Genomic DNA, 15,998 nt, shown 5'->3' with positions numbered 1-15,998 from the left:
GCAAGACGGAGATGATATCCCCATGACAAATCTTTATTGTGCAACTGCTGCTCAAAGCTTTTGTTACCTTCCACAGACGCACGGCAAAAGAAAAATTACACATCAAAAGCCGCTAGATTGATGGGCAACAGACGAAATCCATTCAGCGGCGATTTGTACACGTGCAGCAACTCTTGCGGTGCCAAAAACTTAGCCAGGCGGCCAGCCCAACTGACCGCCACCCAGAACGGGTAGATGCATGCGAGAGACAGACTGCCCACCCTCGGGCCCTTCATCCACAACCATCCGGAATCCATTGGTCAGGCCCAGGTGAGCAACACACATCTCGCCAACAATCACGACATGTCCAAGAAGCTGGAGAAGGAAGTACAAACCCATAAATAAGTAAAATAAAAAGAATAAAGGAACAAGAGGGGAGAGAGCAGGAAGGGAAGGAATGAGAGCAGAGAACCACCCAGAGAAAGCAGCTAGCCAATTCCTAGCAGTTCAACCATTGCATGGCCAAATTAACGGCCGTCCAAACACTGGCAACTAAAGCTTTCCAAGCAAAGCTACAAAGACCAATTATGCACGCTATAGGGGCAAAAGAGAGCTAGGCAATTTTTCTCAAGATAGACACCAAAGGACTACAAAACAGCCACAGAAGCTGACACTGTCTCCGCATTAAAGCCCCCATTGTGTCTTCAGGCAACATAACCAATCCGGCTGGAAAATAAACTTTTGGCTGCCTTTTGCGTGGGTTTACAGTGTCTTTGAACATGGCTTTCACAGCTTAAAGCAAAACATCCAGCACCTCTCAACCAGCTTTGCCCTTCCTTGCCCCGGACCTGCCAAAAACCCCAAGCCCTCTTCTCCATGTTAGAAGGACTACTACTCTGACTCTAAACCACGACAATAGGCACCAGACTGCACTCCAAAACAACATGGCGCTTTGCACCAGAAGTACACACCCAGGGACCAGCACTGCTTTATCGCACTGCTTTTAGTCAAAAAGCTCAACTCCATTACAAGCCAGAGGCAAGAGATGATAGCGCCAGAAAACCCAAAGTAGCCTACTGTGCCCTATCAAGGGGGAAAGGGGGGATGGGAAAGAGTCTAGTAAATGAGGAACTATCTACAGGTACAGTTTAGCACACAGAAAACTCCCACAGTACTTACAGATTCACCAGAATCTCCTGCTCCAGACAACTCGATAATTGGCTCCTTAGGCATGACTAGGAAAAGTGTCGCGTCTAGGGGCAAAACGATCATGGAACGAACGGCACTGGAGGAAGAGTAAACACTTAAAACATAACCGGCTTCAGAGAAAGGCAATAGCTTATGCAAACCCATCTGCCCCGCTGAACTCCTACAGAAGCAGATTACCAGATACCCCAAAGACAAGCCAGAACATTGATTTTTCTTGCATGATTATTATGCTTTCTGTACCCAAAATACAGTATATTTACAGAGCCCCCTCTAGAAGTGGGATTCGTCATGCAAGACCATGGGGGAAGGAGACAGGCCACTACTTGCGATTAACAAGCTCCAGTATGTTTTAGTTGGGACCGATCCTTTCCTGAGCAGTTTTTCTACTGGATGTGGTCCACGCAGAGACTGAAGACAAATGGCTTAACTGAATCAGCAAAGAGTTTAGTGAAGTGGAAGAGCAGCGGCCATTCATTTCCCACAGGACAGGGAGCTCAAGCATCGAACACACGCATAATGCCAGGAAGCCTGCAAGTGCATGGGACGAGTCTGTCTTCTATACTGCATGCAAACCCTACCTTCAAAAGCAGAAAGAATCCCTAACTGCTAACTTTCAGCATTTTAGGAACTAAATCACATGGGATATTACCTTAAAGTTAACATCGCATAGGCAACGCCTGCATTGTTTTTCCCCCGGTCTAAGCAGCTCACTCCAGTTTCCAGTACCAACACTCGTGACCCTTGCAAGCATGCTGTTATCACGGTCTTATTTCCCCACAGAAACGAGTTCTGGAAAGCTATTGCAGCCTGCAGGATGACCACCTTGTAATTTTTTTGCTTTTTTTTTTTTTTTTTAACTAGACAAAGATGTCATTCCTTGCCCTCATAATCCAGTTTGGGGGTTCAGAACCAAAGCCTAGCACAGCCAAGCTGCAGAACCTCATCGATGCTGTTAGGAGACACATTGAGACCAAGTTACCGTCGGAGGTCCTTCTCTACGCACGCACACACGACACGGTGGGGGTGGGATACGAGGCGAGTCCGGACAACACCTGCAACCCAGTACGCCCGCGGCAGCCGGAGGGGTGGGGGTGCGGCACAGAACAAGCTATGGGGACGGTGCAGTAGGGAGCGCCACAACCCAGAGAGGCCCCGTCCGTCCCGCGTCCCTGCACCCACCCACCCGCAGCAGCAGCGCCGCCGCGCGCCCTGCCGCGCGCCCGGGTACCGCGCACCGGGTGTCCTCGGCTCAGATGCCCGCAAGCGCGGGAGGAGGAGGAAGGGAAGAGGAACCGCGCACAGAGAGCAAAGCCGAGGCTACCTCCTAGTCCTCGTCGCTGACGAGACCACAGAAACGCCTTGCCGATAATCTTTCCGAAGACGGTAGTGGCGCCACCAGGGCGAGAGGCCAGCACCCCGATACTCTCGTCAGCCAAGGACAACGCCCGTGTCCGCCCCGACACTTCCTCCACTAAGCCCGGCCCTCCGCGGCGCCCATTGGGCCGACGGATCGTGGCCCGCGTCTCCATTTGCTGTCCCGCCTGTCTCTTTCGCTTTTCCCCGCCCCCTTGGCGAGTCCTCTCTCGTCGACCTGGGGCCCTCGGGGCGCCGAGGGACCTGCCCCGTGTAGTGCTGCGACCCTGAGGGCGGGCTACGAGGTCGCAGAAGAGGCTGTAGTAGCTACAAACACTATTTCTTGTTATTTGTTACCGCATCAAGTCCACCCCAAAGGTGCCTGTGCCTTTTTGGTGCTGCTCCCTTCAGTCAAATGACTGCTTTGGCCAGGGCAGGGCAGGCCTGCCCTTAACTTCTCGGGACATTTTGAAAAACCAACAGAAGTTGCTCTACACTGTTTGCTGAAAGCCCCACTTCCATTGCAGACGTTTCTAAGCTGCACGTCTCCTGGAAGCAAATAAAATACAAAGCGTGCGTTCGGCACTGCTGGCTTGAGGGTTCAAGATAGTAGGATTTGCGTTAGGCTGGATAGGAGGCTTTTAGAAAAATAGGCAGCGCCCTCAAATCTGCCCAAGGGTGGTCTGCTGTGCCCTGCAGCTCCGGGCACAGTGAGCACCTTGAATGGCCCACACATCTATCTTGTAACATATATAAACCCTGCTTTCCTCGATATTGGGCTAAGGAGATCCTTGGCCGCCTTTGCGGCAAGGGCACGTCGTCCTATTTTGCAAAGCTGCTTTCCAGCCGATCGACCTCCAGCATGTACTGGTGCATGGCGTTGTGCCTCCCCAGGTGCAGGACTTGTGTATCCACAGGTTCCTCGGGTGGTCTCAAAACAGATTGTTTCCTATGATGGAAGGGACTTTGGTCCCCAAGTCCCTGCCTTGAGGTTCAGGGTCTCAAGAGGTTTGGTAACCGTGCCAGTGAAAACAGAGGAAAACGACTCGCCGAGTATCACAGCCTTCTCCATGTTACTGGCCACTAGACCTCCTGGCTTATTTATCAGCGGGGGCAGGGGGGGAGGGAGGAAGGGAATGTGGGTTGGCGTACGCTTTCTTTAGCCTTATTTTTCTGACCAATGCACCTGTGGAAGCCCATCTTATGATTCTTTACATCCCCTGCCAAATTCAGCTCCAGCTTTGCCTTAGCTTTTCTGATCCCATCCCTACAGACCTGGGCGGCATCTTTAGATTCTTCCCAGAATGCGTGTCCCTGCTTCCAATACCTATGCATGTCCACTTCATGCTTCAGCTCAACCAGAAGAGAAGGCCCTTACTCAGCAACGCTCATGTCCCGCCTAACTTGCCTGATGTCTTACGTCGACCTCATCCTCTTAATCTGGTGGCCTATAGTAGATACCAAACACAAGGTTGGCTTCTTTTGTTGGCTTGTGTGGGATGATGACCATGGAGTCAGGAAAGGGCTAAGGCTTACTATATATGGCCTAAACCGTGTACCCTCCACATTATCTTTCCTGATGGAGATCCACATAGCTGACGTCAAGAAAGGACAATATGGCCGAAGGAGGAGTTCATGGGCAGCTAGGAAAGCCGTTTCTTGGCTCTGATGAACGGCATGAAATGGAAAGAAGTCTTAAGAGCGGAACTCTGAAGGACACCAAGGCCAAAGAAGTAACCTTTGCCCGATTAAGGGTCATTTAAGTATTAAAATGCACACTCATGCATATGCTAATAAGCTTACTGAAGTACATGCTACCACGTATATGATTATATTACTCAGCTCTCCAATTAGATCTTGCTATACGTAAGGAGGAGAAGATTGGGCTGTATATAAGGAGGGTAGAAATTTCAGCTAGGTAGCAGGAATTCCCAAGAGATGTCAGAGACAGTTGCCGGTCTGTTCTCTTCTCCCTCCTCCAAAGCGGGGACGCCCTCTTGGGAAGCTTCTGCATACCATTGCTATTATTAGTATTGCATGGGTTAGCATGATGTTATTAGACTTCTACCACAGCTAGTGCATTTCTCAATGGCAGTTCCAAATCTCTAGTTCTGTAACTTCAGAAAATCACTCTATTCCTGAATCTGCGCTCACAAAGGTTCTTAGAGAACGCAACCAGATTCACAGTGCTGAACTGGTTGTAACCGGAAATTAGGCCTAACCCCACCCGGTCCCTCTGATGTCTGAGGAGCAGCTGGAGTGCAAGGGGCTTTATTTTCTGCCAAGTTTCTTACTCTTAACGCAACAGCTTGGCCTCTAATTTTCACCCATAAGCTCTCAACCTGTTCATCGCTGTCTTTCAAAGACAGCTCTGTACAGAAAATCCCTCTTATTTTGAGTTCACACAGAGGACCACCTCTGCCTCTCCTTCCTTCTGACCACTTTATAGCCATTGACTGGGGAGCTCCAGTCATTGAGTTGTCCCAGCACATTTTTACTCTCGTGATTACATTGTTAGCTTTCCGGCTGCCCAGTGGTTTCCAGCTCCTCTTGCTGGTGCCCACAGAGTCGTTCTATCACTCCCCCTTCTCAGCTTGACACAGAGAGAAAATAAGATGGAAAACAACTCACAGGGTGAGATAGGGCAGTTTACTAAAGGAAAAGAGAAAGTTTTCGCACAAAAAAGGAAACAGGAAAAACAAATATATCCTCTGGTTCCCATCAGCAAGCACTGTCCGACCACTTTCCAAGAAGCAGGGCTTCAGCACAGGTAGGGGTTGCTCCGAAAGGCAAACGCTGTAAATAACTAATGTGCCCCCTTTCCCCCTCCTTAACTTAGCTTTTATTTCTGAGCTGAAGTCATATGGTACAGAATAGCCCTCTGGCCAGTTTGGGTCACCTGGTCTAGTGGTGTCTCCTGCCAGGATCTTGCCCACTCCCAGCCTACTTATTGGGGGCAGAATGTTGGAGAGGCAGCGCTGACGCTGTGCCAACATTGCCCGGCAGTAGCCAAAACACTGATGTGTTATCAACACCTTTCTAGATACAAATGCAAAGCATGGCACTGTTGGACGCTATGGGGAAAGTGAACTCCATCTCAGCCACAGCCAGTACAGTCTCCACCCCTTACTTCGCACCATTTGCATCATACTCAGATCCCACAGAATTTTTTATATATATATCTATATCTGGCTTCTAATTCTTCCATTGTATTTATGTCATGACTGAAATCCCTTCTTACCAACACTTACAACTTAAACTCCATGCTTAAACCATCTTTATGTCCAACACACGTATACATTTTCATTAACTACCGTCCCCCTTCCTTTCAAAGACAGATATTAGTTTCCCATTTGATGGGTTTCTTCCAGCCCTCCAGATGTTTAAAAAACAGGCTGTGACTTGGGCTCCATTCCATCAAGATGGGTGCTCGGGACAGAAGCGACACACTCGACCGTTCGGCACCGACACCGGCCCTGCCTGGGCTATCCTCGCACTCTCCTCGCTCCTCGTAAAATTCACTCATCGTCGGTTCATGTCACTCCTGCTACTTTACTTCCTGCAACATACAGTTTGCACTCATTACTTTTCCCCCAAGGTTAAATCTCCTTGAGGCACACGCCGGGTCTCCCCATCCTTCTGCACTACCCACCAAGTACACCCAGGTCCTTGAGCAAAGACAATCCCATTAATAGGTTTGCCTTTTCCCATGGGAGGAGAATTCCACAGCCACTTCCCTGTGTGTAGTATGGGGACCTTATCTCCTCCCACAGTATGTAGTGGTTTTGTTTGGGCAGGACCAGGGCGGTTAGCAGATCTTCTGGTGTTAACCAGCCAAGTGGCTTCTGCTAAATTTGCATCCCAATGCTTCCATGCCCGATTGCCTAACCCTCTTGACATAGTCATCAGCAGTCCATCATACCTCTCAATCTTTCCAGAGGCTTGTGGGTGATAAGGGATGTGATATATCTACTCAATGCATGTTTCTTTGCCTAAGAGTTTATGAGGTTATTTCATAAATGAGTGTCTTGGGTTCAATGCAAGATGTATTCTATTCCCATCTGTTGAAACTGGTTGGGGAGGTGTTTCTTTCTTTATCTCTTCTATGACCCATTCCTCATGGCTCCGGGGGGAAGGGGGCAGGTGTCTTCTGTTAATGGGCCAGCTGTTAAAACCAGGTGGGGCAGTGTTCCTATCTCTTCCCTGACCCATCCTCCTTCCAGGGGGATATCTGCTGTTAATGAGCCATTAAGGCTCACTGCATGACTGATAAAATGGCATCATCCCATTGTGAGATGCTCCACCCAGTGGGAGGAGCCAAGCTTTCCTACCTGGATAAAACCTGAGATTCAGAACACCAGGACAGCCTGTTTTCCACTGGCTTCCCAGAGGAAGACCAGACTCATCTCGCCACCGCTGGATCCTTCCACGGGATCATCTCTACTCCAACAGAACCACATCTGTCACTCCAGGAGGACTTAATTGGACTGCTACCAACACCCTGACCAACAGGGTGTCAGGTCGTGTTCTGACTCTGCCAGTGTTTTTCTTTTTTGTTCGTTTGCTTTTTTGTACTACTTCGTTTTTAATATTCCTAGTAAAGAACTGTTATTCCTATTCCCATATCTTTGCCTGAAAGCTCCTTAATTTCAAAATTAAAATAATTCAGAGCGAGGGGGTTTACATTCCCCATTCCAAGGGAAGCTCCGGCTTTTCCCTGGCAGACATCTGTCTTTCCAAACTAAGACAAGGAGACTCATTGATTCCATTCTTTCTGGGGTACCATGTCACTACAAAATGTCTCTCTTAAGGCCTAAGACAGCGTTTCGAGCAATAGCATGGTTTACAGGGTATTTTTACAGCCAACCAGTAGTTGCCTCTACCACGATGAGCATGTAAGCTCTTGCCTTGGTGTGTTCATGGCAGTGGTCCAATATAGTCAATTTGCCAGGCCTCAGCAGATTTAAAACTCACTTTGGCCATCTATTCCAAGGACATTTCACTCATGTGGCTCACTTGATTGCAGCACGTTTCACATTCACGGGTGACCTGTGTGATAGCCTCCGTGGTCAGGCCGACCCCTCAATCACAAGCTCGTCTGTAGGTTGCATTTTTTCCTAGATGCCCGCATGGTTCATGGGCCCATGAGGCTGTAAAGAGTTCACACTTCTTCTCCCAGTCTAAGTCTACCTGAGCTATTTCAATTTTGGCAGCCTTAGCTGGCTGTTCATTCTTCTGATGTTCCTCAGTGGCACGACTTTGGGGCATGTAAGCATCTACGGGACGTTCCTTCAGAGCCATCGTTTCTACCCGTGCAGTGATGTCCTGCCACAACACAGCAGCCCACATGGGTTTAGCCCTGCACTGCCAATCGGTCTTCTTCCATTGCTGTAGCCACCTTCATAGGGCATTAGCCACCATCCAGGAGTCAGTACAGAGATACAGCAGAGGCCACTTTTCTTCTCCTTCAGCGGCCTCAACGACTCATTGTGTGGGACTCCACACAGCAGCTTTCCACCTCTGATGGTTTCCTACCACAAGGCAGGATCCGTCAGAAAAGAGAGCATGGCCTCTTTCATCTTCTGATAACTCATTATATGGTGGTGCTTCTTGAGCACGAGTGACCTTTCAAAGAAATTCTCCAAAACCTCTGCCTTTTTTCATGGATTCTCGGGCAATTGGGTTCCCCCAGTCAAGCTCGTTGTGTGATCAGTGCTGCTACCCACCCACTTACTCCACGCAGCACTGTTTGCACGATGTGTCAAAAGGATGCTTCCTTTGAACATCTAGTGTAGCACAGGAAATTGCAGCGCCAAGAGGAGACACGCTTCTTTCCCAACAACAACTGAGGATGCTCAAACCCCCTCATATGCTGCTAATATTTCTTTTTCAGAGGGAGTGTAGTGGGCCTTCTGATCCTCAATGACCCCGGCTCCAAAACCTTAATGGTCCACCTCGGCTTTCTCTTGATGTTCTTTGCCAGAAGCTCCAAGTGAGATCATGCTATCCAGCTGCAGTGTAGAGTATATTTTGCAGGGCTGGTCCAGTCTGAACAGGCCCAAGAGCTACCACAAAAGCTACTTCCCTGTTTGATCTGCTCAAAGGCCTGTTGTTGCTCAAGGCCCCATCCAAAATGGTTCTTCTGGGTCACTCAATAGAGGGGCCTCACAAGCTGACTGTAACGTGGAATATGCATTCTCCAGAACCCCAGGCGGCCTACGAAAGCCTGTGTTTCCGTCTTCTTAGCTGGTGAAGACACAGTTGCTATCTTGTTAACCACATCCATAGGCACACGACGACGGCCACCCCACCATTTGTGCGCCAAAAAACTGGATGTCCCGTGCAGGTCCCTTGACCTTGCTTTTCTTTATGGCAAACCCAGCTATCAGAACATTCTGAACTATTCTTTTTCCCTTCTCAAACACTTCTTCTGCCTCACTGCCCCACACAATGATGTCATGAACGTATTGTAGATGTTGCGGGGCATCATCCATTTCCAGTACACTTTGGATCAGTCCATGAGAGATGGTAGGGCTGTGTTTCCACCCCCGGGGCAGTCGATTCCAGGTGTATTGGACACCCCGCCACATGAAAGCAAACTGTGGTCCGCACTCTGCTGTCAAAGGAATTGAGAAAAATGCATCGGCAATGCCAAGTGCAGCATACCACCTGGCTGCCTTTGACTCCAGTTCATATTAGAGCTCTAACATGTCCAGTACAGCAGCACTCAGTGGGGGCGTTACTTCATTCAGGCCACAATGGTCTACTGTTAACCTCCACCCTCCATCAGACTTTTGCACTGGCCACATGGCACTACTAAAAGGTGAGTGAGTCTTGCTGATCGCTCCTTGGCTCTCCTCACCCACCTTTTCTTTCTCACTTCTGGGGGCCATTACTGTAGTTATTGTTTGGGTCCCTATCTCAGCCATAGTGTCCTCAAATGCAGTTTGGGTCCCTGCCTCAGCCACACTCTTCTGACAGTACTGAACTGTGGCTCAATAGGCATAGGCCAGGCCCTCGTACAGGGCAAGAAGCTGCTGGGTTTCATCAGGGTAGGTAAGGCACCCTTCTATCAGGTGACGCGTCAGTTTGCCAGGCTTCTTTACCTATTTAGGTGTAGAGTCCCAGGCAAGGGGAGGTCATAACCACTCTAGGAACCTGCTCAAATCCTTGCACACGCACTGCCATCCAGCGAGCTGCCGCTTCAGGGCACATTTCAGTACCTCCTCACCTACAGTTTGTTTTGTCTCACAGCAGGATGACACCAGATTCCACAAACCCCATAGGGTGCCAACAGTATTAGTTAATAGTAAAAATAGTATTCAACAGCTTACATAAGGATGAACAAGGAATGCGGCAGCCTGCATTCTAAAACAATCTACATCAGTCCCAGATAGGGAGAGTGAGTCCCTCATTGTCCCCAGAAAGTAGCTCCCCCAGCACAACAAAGCCATCAATGTCACAGCAAAGCACAGAGCCACTGTTTGTAGTAACATGTTCCCAAACTCAACAAAACAAAGAGATAAGCAGCGTACCTGACAAACTCCATGTCCCGCACAGGAGCTTGCTACTCAATAACTACTATTACTATACCATGCAAGATATATAAGGGCCAGTGTCTCAGCCCACGTTAGGAACCAAAAAGGACTGGTGTGGGTTTATCTTGGCTAGATGCCAGGTGTTCACCAAACAACTCTATCACTCCTCCTTCCCAGCTGGACAGGAGAGATGAAAAACAACTTGCAGACTGAGATAAGGTTATTTACTAAAGCAAAAGTGAATGTTTGTGCATGAACAAGGAGAGGGAAAAAAACCAAATTGATTGTCTAGTTTCGATCAGCAAGTACTGTCTAGACACTTCCTGGGAAGCAGGGCTTCCGCACATGTACCAGTTTCTCTGGAAGGCAAACACTGTAAATAAGAAATGCTCCCCTTTCCCCCTCCTTTACTTCGCTTTTATTTCTGAGCTGACATCATATGGTATGGAATATCCCTCTGACCAGTTTGGGTCAGCTGTCCTGGTTGTAACTCCTCCTAGGATCTTGCCCACCCCCAGCCAGCTGATGCTGGGGCAGAATGTTGGAGAGACAGCACTGATGCTGTGCCAACACTGCTCAGCAGTAGCCAAAACACTGGTGTGTTATCAACACCTTTCTAGCTACCAATGCAAAGCACGGTGTGGGAAAATGACTGGGGACCCTGTGGACCCGTAACTGGGGATTCAATTAGAGGAAACTTAGGAGTTATATTAACATCCTTACAGGCGTTATAACAGTACGGGAATTATAGGGTAAATCACAGTTGCTGCTCCCTGGATGGAATGCAGTTGGCATGACTTGAAACCTATTCCGTGATGATTCCCCATACACACACACCTGCTAATGGGGATGGAATGGAGGGTGGAGCGGAGCGAAGACCAGGCTCTGCAGAAATCCTTGCGGGGAAGGGAACTCGATGGTACTTTGCAGCTGATAATCCGCATACCACCTGTCAGCCACGGGAGATAGGGGAAGATGTCTTACTGCTGAGCCAGCAACTGTGGTGAAATCTCTCTCCTTCGATGAACTTGCTTCGTTAAAGACCAATAATAATATTAACGCACACCTCCATCCCAAAGTTACCCACCTCCAAAGTGCGACCACCCCTCACTGGGCATGCGCTCTATATTCTTTCTGACTGTACCTTTAAAAGCAAAGCAAGAGAATTTTACACCAATCAGTAACAAAGGTATGCATGAATAGAGTCACTCAAGCTCCACCTAAACACACAGAAATACTATAAAAATAAGTCGAGAATGGGGAAAAGTTAGGGAAGACTCCATCGACTCCATCGTAGCTGCTGGGATCAGTTGATGGGCTGAACCTGTCTTCTCCCTCATAGAGATGCCTATTGGATAAGAATCATACTCTATGCATGCGGAACATTTTATTGGGGATTAGAGCTTGTCTGCATATTCCTTCAAATATATTTTTGCAGACAGACACTATCACTGACAATCTTCGAACCTTAACCTGTCACAACTTATATTAACAAAGAGTGTTCTTCCATAAACTGCTAGCGTGAATCCTTGGCGGACGCTACCAGTCACCAGCAGCAGGTAACACAATGGGTAAAGGGGAAGACCTGCTGAGGGGTCTCCCTTACACTGTTGGTGTGTTTCCCTAAGTCAGTCGAACCACCCTCTGATCCAGTACGACTGCTCAGCGAAGGATCCCCCCAACGGGACGCTGACAGACTGGTCGGGCACAACGGCCGCGGCTTTCCCGAAACACAGACAAATTAAACACTAAAGACTGAGTAAATCTCCCCACACTAAGGGTCGAGGAAGCCTCCCTTTTTCACGTGACCCACGGCACTGTGAGAGCTGCTATGGGGAAATGAACTCCATCTTGGCAACACCCAGACCAGCATCATTGGGGCCTGATTCTCAGCTGTCCTCTGCTGCTGAAATTGCAGTTATAGAAGACGGATTGGTACCTGCCCTTCACTCAAATCAACATTCAGCCCCTAATTCATCTTCCTGTTCCTAAAATCTCTAAACCACCAACCCCCTTCTACATGGAAGAATATGCCTTTTAGGCTTTATGATGTCAGACCTTGGCTGGCCGCCAGGGGCCCAACCAGCTGTTCTCTCACCACCCCTCCTCAATAGGACAGGAGGAGAAAATAAGATGAAAAAGTTCCTTCGGGACATAGCCACCTGCCAGATCTAAGGGCAGCAGGGAAATACCTGCCCCAGACAGCGCTTTACCCTTTCTTAAATATGCTTACACAGGGGTGCCACCAGCTCTGCTGAGTTGCTCAGCTTTGGCTCTCAGGGAGTCTGGTGCCTAGTTGGTGAAAACTAGCTGTGTCTCACACAGAGCAGACCCTGGCCTCTTCTCACAGAGGCCATGCCTGCAGGCCAAGCTCTGTGTCCAGTTCTGGTCCCCAGACTTCAATAAAAAGAGGCGGACAGACTGGAGAGGGTCCCAAGGAGGGCCACAAAGATGCTCAAAGGGCTGGAGAACCTGCTTTTGCTGATACCTTTCCCGGCGATTCTTTAAGCGACCTAAAACACCCACTTGCACCAATTGGCATAGTCGGAGGGACGGCAAGAGATATCACTGAATACTTACAGAAGCAAGGAATAAGCCTAAGTCCTAAATACGCGGACAAATGGGCTCAGCATGATCCAAAAGCTGTGGAGGAACATCTGAAAGCAGACAGGGGCTGCATGAAGGCTAGCAATGACAAAGGAATTAGATGCAAAATGTTACGCACCTGCCTAGGCTCAAGGAGAACCTCCTCACAGTATTCTAGTACTTCAGGGGAGCCACATGGAGAAGACAAGGGACAATGGGCACAAGTTGCACCAGTCCCCGTTGCTGGAGGTTTTCAAGATGCGATTGGACGGGGTGCTAAATAATCTCATCTAGGCTCCCTTTCCCGCAAAAGGCTGCACCAGATGATCTTGCGAGGTCCCTTCACACCTGGGCTGGTCTAGGAACCTACAACTCTCCAGCGGATCTGGGTTTCATAACCCTTGGCTCTCTTCGGCTTGGAGCTAAGCATCCAAAACCTTGCCTGCGAGGCGAGACATAAAATTCCACCAGGTGCCAGAGACTTCTAAAACCTATGGCAATCACCCAGCATGCTGGTTCAAATGTAAACCGTCAGGAGAAATCAACCCCACACATCTGCCTCAAGAGAGATTACAGGTCGGAGTTACAATTTACTAAACAGGTTACAATAAATACAACGATACAGAGAGAACTGGTTTTAACCCACAGAGTATAAACTGGCACCCTGCTGGTCAGAGTGATGGTCACAGTCCTGTTGAAGTAGTGGTCCTCCTTCGGATCTGTCGAGTGGTGGTGCCCAAAGTCCCCAAACCCAAAGATATCTATATCTATATAGATATAGATATATAGATATAGATATATAAGCACAGGTTCAAGTGGGAATGCTCAGTACCTCCCCCAGGACAGGGAGTTTCACAGTGGAGGAATGTAATACTGTGAGTCATGGGATATTTTGGGAGTCTTTGATGGTCTAAGTCACTGCAGCTGCCTATGATCCTAGTGCCATTGAGTCCATTATGGCCCATTAGCAGAGATGACCCCTCAGGCTGGGTGGGAATGTGCTGGTGCTTCCCCAGAGGAAGCACTTATCATGGCTAAGTCGTTTGTGTGAAGAAAAACACTACCCTGCCTGGGAAGGGTTGCCTCTTCTCCCTTATTTAACACCCATCTTGTAGCCTCAGGTGTTGGGTGTATAATAGGCAGCTACTGCAAGTGATCCATCGTTAGCAGGTCATCAGGAATGACACGGAGGGTGGTACAATACAGTTGGCTTACATGCACACAGTGCTAAACTGGCACCCTACTCATGTAACCAGGACACCCAGGTGCAACAGGAGGTAGATGCTTCCAACACAGTGCACCATGCTGAATCCACCCTTGGAAAGCACGCATGTAGCCTCACACACAGTATCTTCTACACTTTTAGCAGCAGCCTACATAGGGGCTTTCTGTACGTTGGCATACCACTGCCAAAGAGCTAAGACTTTGCTTCCTACAAGACGCGAGAGACTGCTAAGCAGCGCTTCCAGCTTCACGCTTCAAACAGGCAAATCATCATCTATCTCTGAAATGCTGTTATCTGGCTGAAACATTCCACATACTTGCATTTCGGGGAGACACCGTTTGAACTTGCAGAACTACTTCCCCTCAGTAAGACGCGCAAGACGGAGATGATATCCCCATGACAAATCTTTATTGTGCAACTGCTGCTCAAAGCTTTTGTTACCTTCCACAGACGCACGGCAAAAGAAAAATTACACATCAAAAGCCGCTAGATTGATGGGCAACAGACGAAATCCATTCAGCGGCGATTTGTACACGTGCAGCAACTCTTGCGGTGCCAAAAACTTAGCCAGGCGGCCAGCCCAACTGACCGCCACCCAGAACGGGTAGATGCATGCGAGAGACAGACTGCCCACCCTCGGGCCCTTCATCCACAACCATCCGGAATCCATTGGTCAGGCCCAGGTGAGCAACACACATCTCGCCAACAATCACGACATGTCCAAGAAGCTGGAGAAGGAAGTACAAACCCATAAATAAGTAAAATAAAAAGAATAAAGGAACAAGAGGGGAGAGAGCAGGAAGGGAAGGAATGAGAGCAGAGAACCACCCAGAGAAAGCAGCTAGCCAATTCCTAGCAGTTCAACCATTGCATGGCCAAATTAACGGCCGTCCAAACACTGGCAACTAAAGCTTTCCAAGCAAAGCTACAAAGACCAATTATGCACGCTATAGGGGCAAAAGAGAGCTAGGCAATTTTTCTCAAGATAGACACCAAAGGACTACAAAACAGCCACAGAAGCTGACACTGTCTCCGCGTTAAAGCCCCCATTGTGTCTTCAGGCAACATAACCAATCCGGCTGGAAAATAAACTTTTGGCTGCCTTTTGCGTGGGTTTACAGTGTCTTTGAACATGGCTTTCACAGCTTAAAGCAAAACATCCAGCACCTCTCAACCAGCTTTGCCCTTCCTTGCCCCGGACCTGCCAAAAACCCCAAGCCCTCTTCTCCATGTTAGAAGGACTACTACTCTGACTCTAAACCACGACAATAGGCACCAGACTGCACTCCAAAACAACATGGCGCTTTGCACCAGAAGTACACACCCAGGGACCAGCACTGCTTTATCGCACTGCTTTTAGTCAAAAAGCTCAACTCCATTACAAGCCAGAGGCAAGAGATGATAGCGCCAGAAAACCCAAAGTAGCCTACTGTGCCCTATCAAGGGGGAAAGGGGGGATGGGAAAGAGTCTAGTAAATGAGGAACTATCTACAGGTACAGTTTAGCACACAGAAAACTCCCACAGTACTTACAGATTCACCAGAATCTCCTGCTCCAGACAACTCGATAATTGGCTCCTTAGGCATGACTAGGAAAAGTGTCGCGTCTAGGGGCAAAACGATCAAGGAACGAACGGCACTGGAGGAAGAGTAAACACTTAAAACATAACCGGCTTCAGAGAAAGGCAATAGCTTATGCAAACCCATCTGCCCCGCTGAACTCCTACAGAAGCAGATTACCAGATACCCCAAAGACAAGCCAGAACATTGATTTTTCTTGCATGATTATTATGCTTTCTGTACCCAAAATACAGTATATTTACAGAGCCCCCTCTAGAAGTGGGATTCGTCATGCAAGACCATGGGGGAAGGAGACAGGCCACTACTTGCGATTAACAAGCTCCAGTATGTTTTAGTTGGGACCGATCCTTTCCTGAGCAGTTTTTCTACTGGATGTGGTCCACGCAGAGACTGAAGACAAATGGCTTAACTGAATCAGCAAAGAGTTTAGTGAAGTGGAAGAGCAGCGGCCATTCATTTCCCACAGGACAGGGAGCTCAAGCATCGAACACACGCATAATGCCAGGAAGCCTGCAAGTGCATGGGACG

General features: G+C 48.7%; 1 long non-coding RNA gene across 1 annotated transcript; it reads right to left on the bottom strand.

Annotated features, from left to right (window-relative positions):
- Window positions 1–215: 215 nt before the first annotated feature.
- On the bottom strand, window positions 216–15,530 carry LOC134564995 (uncharacterized). The gene is made up of 3 exons (XR_010083731.1): window positions 15,423–15,530; window positions 1,159–1,264; window positions 216–354 (listed from the first exon to the last, which is right to left on the bottom strand). It is a non-coding gene; the product is annotated as an uncharacterized LOC134564995 (long non-coding RNA).
- Window positions 15,531–15,998: the final 468 nt, after the last annotated feature.

The sequence above is a fragment of the Prinia subflava genome, assembly GCF_021018805.1.
Source record: "Prinia subflava isolate CZ2003 ecotype Zambia chromosome W unlocalized genomic scaffold, Cam_Psub_1.2 scaffold_31_NEW, whole genome shotgun sequence".
NCBI lineage: Eukaryota > Metazoa > Chordata > Aves > Passeriformes > Cisticolidae > Prinia > Prinia subflava.
The sequence above is the reverse complement of the archived record's forward strand: the minus strand, read 5'-3'. Positions and strand labels throughout refer to the sequence as shown.